This window comes from Tubulanus polymorphus, chromosome 3, assembly GCF_964204645.1.
Source record: "Tubulanus polymorphus chromosome 3, tnTubPoly1.2, whole genome shotgun sequence".
Classification (NCBI taxonomy): Eukaryota; Metazoa; Nemertea; class Palaeonemertea; order Tubulaniformes; family Tubulanidae; genus Tubulanus; species Tubulanus polymorphus.
In genome coordinates, this window is record NC_134027.1 from 23157999 (window position 1) to 23165202 (window position 7204).

Below are 7204 nucleotides of genomic sequence, written 5' to 3' on the forward strand. Positions count from 1 at the left end.
TGAGTGCCATTTAAGTGTTGAAAATAACTATTGCTTATGCGTCGATGGAATATCTGATAATTGCTGGGTATCCTTTTTAGGACGGGCTCCACCGATTTGTGACCAACGAGAGAACAGATTTTGCCCTCCGAACAATAGTAAGTACATAGATACAGTTTTGAGATATTCGCGATAAACAATATTCAGCCAAACCATTCATTGTAAGATTGACACAATGAACATAATAAAAATTAGGTTAATATCAACGTCCTGACGATGATTACAATGGGTTTTCACATTTTCCTGATATTCAACAATTGTGTCGTATTAGAACAAGTGAAAAATTGATTAGATTTTGGGTATTGTAGGTTCATATTTCCGGAGCTCTAAAACATACATGGTTTAAGAGAACTTGGTGGAATCTGGATAGCTGATCGGATCCTTTAGGTCAAAGGTCATGGTCATCGGAAGCTGATTTGCATTTTTCATTTCCCGCCTTCATTAATGGGTCGACATGTACGCTCAGGGTGTATATTCTGTTGTCAGGCGTTTCACCTGACGTTGGGCATCAGTCGTCTTCGGCGACATTCTAGTTTGATAATGGATTTCGAGTGGAAGTGCACTTTCTGTCCAGCCAAACCATTGAAGAGAATTTCAGAACGTGCCAAGGTCATTTTCATTTTATTGTCCGTCACAAACGCCTCATTTCACTTTATCCATCAGCTAAACAACGACAAAAACAAGTAACTTTTCCCCACGCATAAGTGTTCCAGTGTAACTATCACTGAAGCCCGGTAAACTTTCACTGTGAGTTAATTTGGTGCTGAACGTTACGATTGGTGCTAAACGATGGTCATGTGACTTTATGAACTCTTTCGAAAAAAACTGTTATTCCTTTAATAGGTCAGAGTGACGAATAACTAAATTATGCGTCATTTCATTGAGCGTGAAATGTATTTACAAATTGATCTGATCCGAGTTCGGACAGGGATTATTCTTCTGATCGTTTCGAGTTCAAAGACTTCACCAATAGACAAATTATCGAAATTGTATGACATGTTGTTGGACAAAACCTTTTATTGATTTTAAAGTTCCGCCATGATTCAAGATGGCTGATAGGATGTCAATTTTGTTCAGCAAACACTTGTGAGCATGGTATAGGCTATGTCTACTGGCTTCCATCTTTGTTCGGCTAATCTTCTTGTGAGCAGGATGCAGGCTTGCTGGATGAAATGTTTTGAAAAATTGTTTTATGAAATGATGTGAGCTTAATTGTGTGGAAGAACCCTATCGATTTCAGAGGTTCTACCTTTCAGGATGGCTGACTGGCCATAAAGAGAAATCGTTGGAACTGCTTCTTACTCATTGCGGAGTTGAACCGAGAGTCATTTGCATGTTTTGTATATTCATGCCAGCAACACATTTAGCTTGTTTCTACTAAGATAACGTACCTTAAATCACTCGTAGTCTATTCATTCATTCTACATGTATCACATAAAATAAAGTTTTGTGGTTGAGGTTTTATATTTATTACAGTACCACCGGATGGACCTCGTATAACATCTCAAACCGACCAACGCCATCAACAACATCGTCACGGTACAGGAGTATTCACCATTAACAATCACATGAGACGGTTCCATGCCTTTTGCTACGGGTCTGATGTATAGATGGAGTGGTGTCAATCTATCAGGACAGTCTAATAATAAACTCAGTTTTATAAGAATCAGACGAACCGATTCAGGTGTTTATACATGTAGAGTATCGAATGGCGCTGGATCAGTTACTGGCAGTATAACTATCAATGTTTTCTGTGAGTATTCCTTTAACTATAATAGAGGGAAGTTCATAGTAAATAATTAGAGTCTGTTCTTGGGGAACTATCACTGAACTCCGATACACTTGTTCACAGAGGGTTAAGTAAGTAACTGCACGTTATGGTAAACGTATCACTAAGGTACATGACTGATGGTGGAATTTGGTCATACGAACCCATGAACTTTTACGTAAGCAAGTCTTTGGGAGTAAGCGCTGTTTTATATTTGCAGCACTGGCACCCAGGCTAGTGGGCCAGTTCTAACATCTCAACCGATCGCAACCATCAACAACATCGTCGCAGTACAGGAGAATTCACAATTAACAATCACATGTGACGGTTCACAGTCTGGAGCTACAGGACTGACGTATAAATGGAATGGTGTCAATCTATCAGGACAGTCTAATAATATACTTCGTTTTAAACCCGTCAGGAGAACTGATGCAGGTGTTTATACATGTACAGTATCGAATACATTTGGATCAGTTACTGGTAGAGTTAATATCAATATTTTATGTGAGTATTTAAACGTGAACACAATATCATATTACTCTTCATTCAAATTCTATTAACGTTAAAAACCATTTTTAGAAAATTCATTGATCATCATATCAAATTAAATGAACATTTGAAATAGCTGGATCTCGGCTTAAAAATGTTGAGGGAGGCTCGAATTGCAACAGAGAATATCGTGCTTAACCGTTTACACCCCAGACTCGTGTCATTCGAGTGAGTGCCATTTTTGTGAATTGATATTCACTGCAGATTTCCATCTGCCTGATGTTCAATCGTCACGGTGGTGATCGGGCATGGCATGATTTTCGAAATCAGTGGCTCTTGGACAGAGCACTGGAACAACCAGATTTTAGAAAATTATTCGGAACGTATTTGTGTGTTGTTTTTGACATATACACTATGGGTTATATTTCATTCGTTTGTTAATACAAAATCCTGCGTATAATATATATTATGCTAATAAGCTACATTTGGATTTAATTTGACACAATCACTTTTTCCTTTATTTCAGACCCTCCAAGCAGAGTCACATTGCAAGGACCGGCGTCACCCGTTCAGGAATCTACATATGTTGCAATAAGGTGTACATCTACAGGGGGTAATCCGGCACCAAACCTTTCCATAACTAGAACACCAGGTGGCAGCACTGTGAAACAGGGAGTTAGTCCTCCAACATATTCAACATCCGTCACTAAAACAGATAACCAGGCAGAATATCGATGTGCAGCTACTGGGGCTGGTATATCGACACCAATGATTAAAAATCAATTCAAATTGACCCTCAACTGTGAGTACTGTAGATAGTTTTAGAATATTTCATGTTCATTGAAATAAGTCAAAATATCCTAAGCAACATTTTCGGTCCTTCTGATGAAACGGGGTTTTTATTCGACGAAACGATGTCAATATTTTTTTCAATAAATTTTTGGTAAAAGGGCCTGTCATAATTTACACATCCAGTTGATTCGCACTAGTTGCAGACGGCAATTCAAGTTGCGAATTCAAGTAGCGAAGCAACTGGCGGAGAGCCTGATATCACATTTACGTTTCCTAACCAGATTCTAATCAGATTCAACTCACGAGCTGGATATAGATCTGCTTACAATAAAACCTGGTAGATGCTGCTCGGATGAACTATTTTATTTCATTTATGTGATTTTAAGTTAAAAAGTATAATTACGCCGAGACTGATTTCTAGATGTTTTTCTGCACACAGCAAATTCAATACGTATACACAACGTAAGCGAAGATCTTCTTTTCTTTTTATTCCTATCAGATGCACCGAAACTCCCCGGAGAATTCGATCCCGTTGCCGCAGAAATTGGAGAACCTCTTGCATTGACGATAAACTACGACGCAAATCCATCAGCGACAACTTTGAATTGCAATCACAACGACACAAATCTCGAAACTAACGTCATAAAAACCGGTTTGATGAAATGGAGAATCTTCGTACAATCAGTTCAGGCGTCTGACTATGGATCTTATTCGTGTAGACTCAAGAATTCGATTGGTAGTGTGGAAACAACATGGAAACTCACAGAAACTGGTATTAAGTGCGGCGGCAGGCTGTAGTTTTTATTTCATCGAGACGGCGTTTTAAAATCGCCAGTCATCGAAAACCTCTCTCTTGAGACAAACAACCAGAGATCGTTTTGATGCCTTTATAATCATTTTTTGAAACTGTAAGGAATAGATATCATCTCAGCCTTAGTTTTTGTATAACGTTTCTCATGGATGTTCTGAAGACATGAAAAGTCTGTATGACGAAAATTGCGATAAATGGTGGTGATCTTGATGTGTCGAATAACTTGAATGGGTCTTCAAAAGCCTATTACACAATACAATGCTTAATCTCTAAACTGGAGCACAAACTGTCTCTTTTCGCAAGAAGCTTCATCTTACATGTTTTCATTCCAGGACCTCCACAAACTCCATCTAATTTATCCGTCGTCGCGAAGACAGCTGTATCTGTGACGCTGAATTGGGTTTCTGAATTTAAGGGTGGCTCCGAACAAACGTTCACCTTTAGTTACAGGGCATCAGACTCCAGAAAGTCCGTCGACAAAACTGAAATACCCGACCCAGGGTATAGAAAAAAGGTGCATACGAAAATAACCGGATTAAAACCAGCAATTGATTATCAGTTCAAAGTGAAAAGTGTCAACTTAAATCCTGGTGATAATACAAGTCCATTTACTGATATAGTTACAGCTAATACAAATGGTAAGTGTGAGGTTATGTTACGTGTACAGCATACATTATAAGAAATGGGATACAGTTAACCTCTGGCACCGGCAAAATTCATCCGAGTTTTTTCTATATGAAAAGAAATCAGAAAATGATTTCAATCGATTTATATCCTAGTAAGTCAACAAAAGTCTGAGTTGGCCAGTTCAGAGTCAAGATTCTTGGCCGGTGAATATTACCGGACAGTAAGTACATTGCACGTTGGATTTCTCGAAGGTTTATTTCTCCGGCCAATAAAGAGAATTTCGTATGCTCCTCTATCAACGTCATATCAATTCGTGGGGGAGTAGTAGCCTAGAACAGCCATTTCGTTGATCAACCGGTTCAATGAGGACAATACGTCTGCTGTAAAAGTGCGATATCTACAATGTTTTCGTGCTTCTTTTTCAGCTATACCGAGCGCTGTAAATACTGCACTGAATCAAGCCACGATTACTCGAGACGGAAATCTTATCCTGGTCAAACTACCATCGTTTCCGTCGAAGTACAGCGTCTACGTTGAATACTGCGCGAAAGATACGAACCGAGAATGTAATTTTACCAAACCGATAGAGAATACCGATGGCAAAATTAGTAAAACATTTAAAGTCGATGCTGGCCATGCGTACAACTACAATCTGATTGTGTCTGAGGATGGTGACGTCATTATCTGCAAACTGCTTCAATTGAAAGACGGTACGTAATAGGTTAGCTGGTTCTATTCTCATTGCGGTTAATTGAGACGTTTATTGACAATATTCAGAGAGACAATGAAAACATAATTATCACCGCGTCAAATGGTTGTACGGTAGTTATTTTGAAATGATATTGCGTTTCATTTAACCAATATCATATCCGTAGATTGTAAACATATTCAAATATCTGAATTTTTCTGCACATCATCTTTTTTCAGTTGTTGACAAGTGGCCTTCAGTTCCAGTAATTATTGCCTGTGCTGTTCTTGGTAGCATAGCGTTTTTGGTAGTAATCTTTTTGATCGTACTATTTAGAAATGGACGCTGTAAATTGAGTGGGACGTGAGTTCTTAAGCTATCTATTTCCGGACTTTGTCATTCCCGTACCAGATACGCCGTTTGCAAGATAGAATTGCAATGCCACCCGTTGTATCAAATTTTGTCCAATCCATAGAAAAACGACGCAGATCCTATAACGATAACAACGATAAACATCAGTTTTAAGATGGTTTTCTAAATTTTGATGATAAGTAACTTCTATCGTAATAACAAAATGGCTGATTGTTGCCAATTTGATGACGATCTAAAAGCAGAATGCTAATAATATTGGACACCGAAGTAACTGGTTTTACTATAGAAATTATAAGTTTGCTCATTTTCATATGGTTTTAAATTTTACGCCACTCCTGAGAAGATTCGAATCCCATTTATATCCTTAACCGATCGTTTGTTGATTACAAATGACTTTACAACTGCTAGATTTTATACTAGGTATGTACATAATGCATCAAAATCACTATTTCATTTCAGAAAATCTGAAGAGTCAACACTAGGTAAAAATTGCCTTTGAAGTAGAAATAGAATTGCCTCGATTAAATAGATTGTATGCATGATTTACGAAAAATAGATATCTATCTATCTATCTAAGATTTTATTAGGCTTTTAATTAAATATCATCTAAACGCGTAGGCTTTATGTATTTTTCAATGAATTGATAATGTTTTTTTCTGAATGAAATATTTGTTTATTGCAGCTTATTCTGACTGTAAAGAACTCCATGAAACAGACTCGCGTATGTATATCCGATAAATTTTATACACTACCAAATCCTCGTGGATTGAGTTAACGATTTAAGAAACATGATATTTCAGACTCATACGCCTCGGCTACGCCGTACGTGAATGCGGTCTTTGGCGGTAAGTAATCTTGGTCTTCAGTAAAGGCCTTATAAAATTCTTTTAAAAATTTCCTGAACAAACACGAAAGAAATATGTTGAATTCCTCTTATTAGGGTATTCTGCTGTTTGACAGAAAACCCTATTGTAATTCTCGTGATTATTAAGATTTTCAGCTACTCTCGCAGAAAACGCTCTTGTACATCGGTTGATTATCATCATAATATTTTTTCGTACATAAAATTCATCTTCAATCAGATTCGACAACTCAATCTTTTAAACGAAATGTTAAGACAGAAATATTAGTCATATTGGTCTATCACACCGCCCGCAATTTCTTGGACGGACAGGTTCCCGCTTAGCGGCCACCAGTCGATATATCTAGCCATATCTAGCCATTAGATACGTTGACGTACTGAAAGAGAGTGAATCAGCCGATGAAAAACAACACATCTGAATGGTTTAGTACATAATGCTGAGCGGCAACGTGTCCGCCCATGACATTTTTGGACGTGTAATAGACCAATGAAAGTTTATGTTAGCGTGAGCTCAGCGGACGGCAGCCAAATACTGGCAAGCGTGGATGTCCGCCAAAGAAACGTTTCTTCGTTATCATCAAAGTCGTATCATCCAAGTTCATCAGAACCTTTTAGGTAGTAGCCCTTATCCATCCACATATCAAGTATTTGTGCTGACCCCCTATAGGTGGCGTTCCATAGAAAAATACGTACTAACTGAGGAGAGTTATTTGGACGAAATCCAAGCTTCCAGTACTACATTGTAAGCCGCAAGGT

At 38.1% G+C, this 7204-nt stretch overlaps 1 long non-coding RNA gene across 1 annotated transcript; it reads left to right on the plus strand.

Annotated features, from left to right (window-relative positions):
• Positions 1-5200: 5200 nt before the first annotated feature.
• On the plus strand, positions 5201-6418 carry LOC141902864 (uncharacterized). The gene is made up of 5 exons (XR_012618961.1): positions 5201-5236; positions 5454-5577; positions 6046-6068; positions 6269-6307; positions 6387-6418. It is a non-coding gene; the product is annotated as an uncharacterized LOC141902864 (long non-coding RNA).
• Positions 6419-7204: the final 786 nt, after the last annotated feature.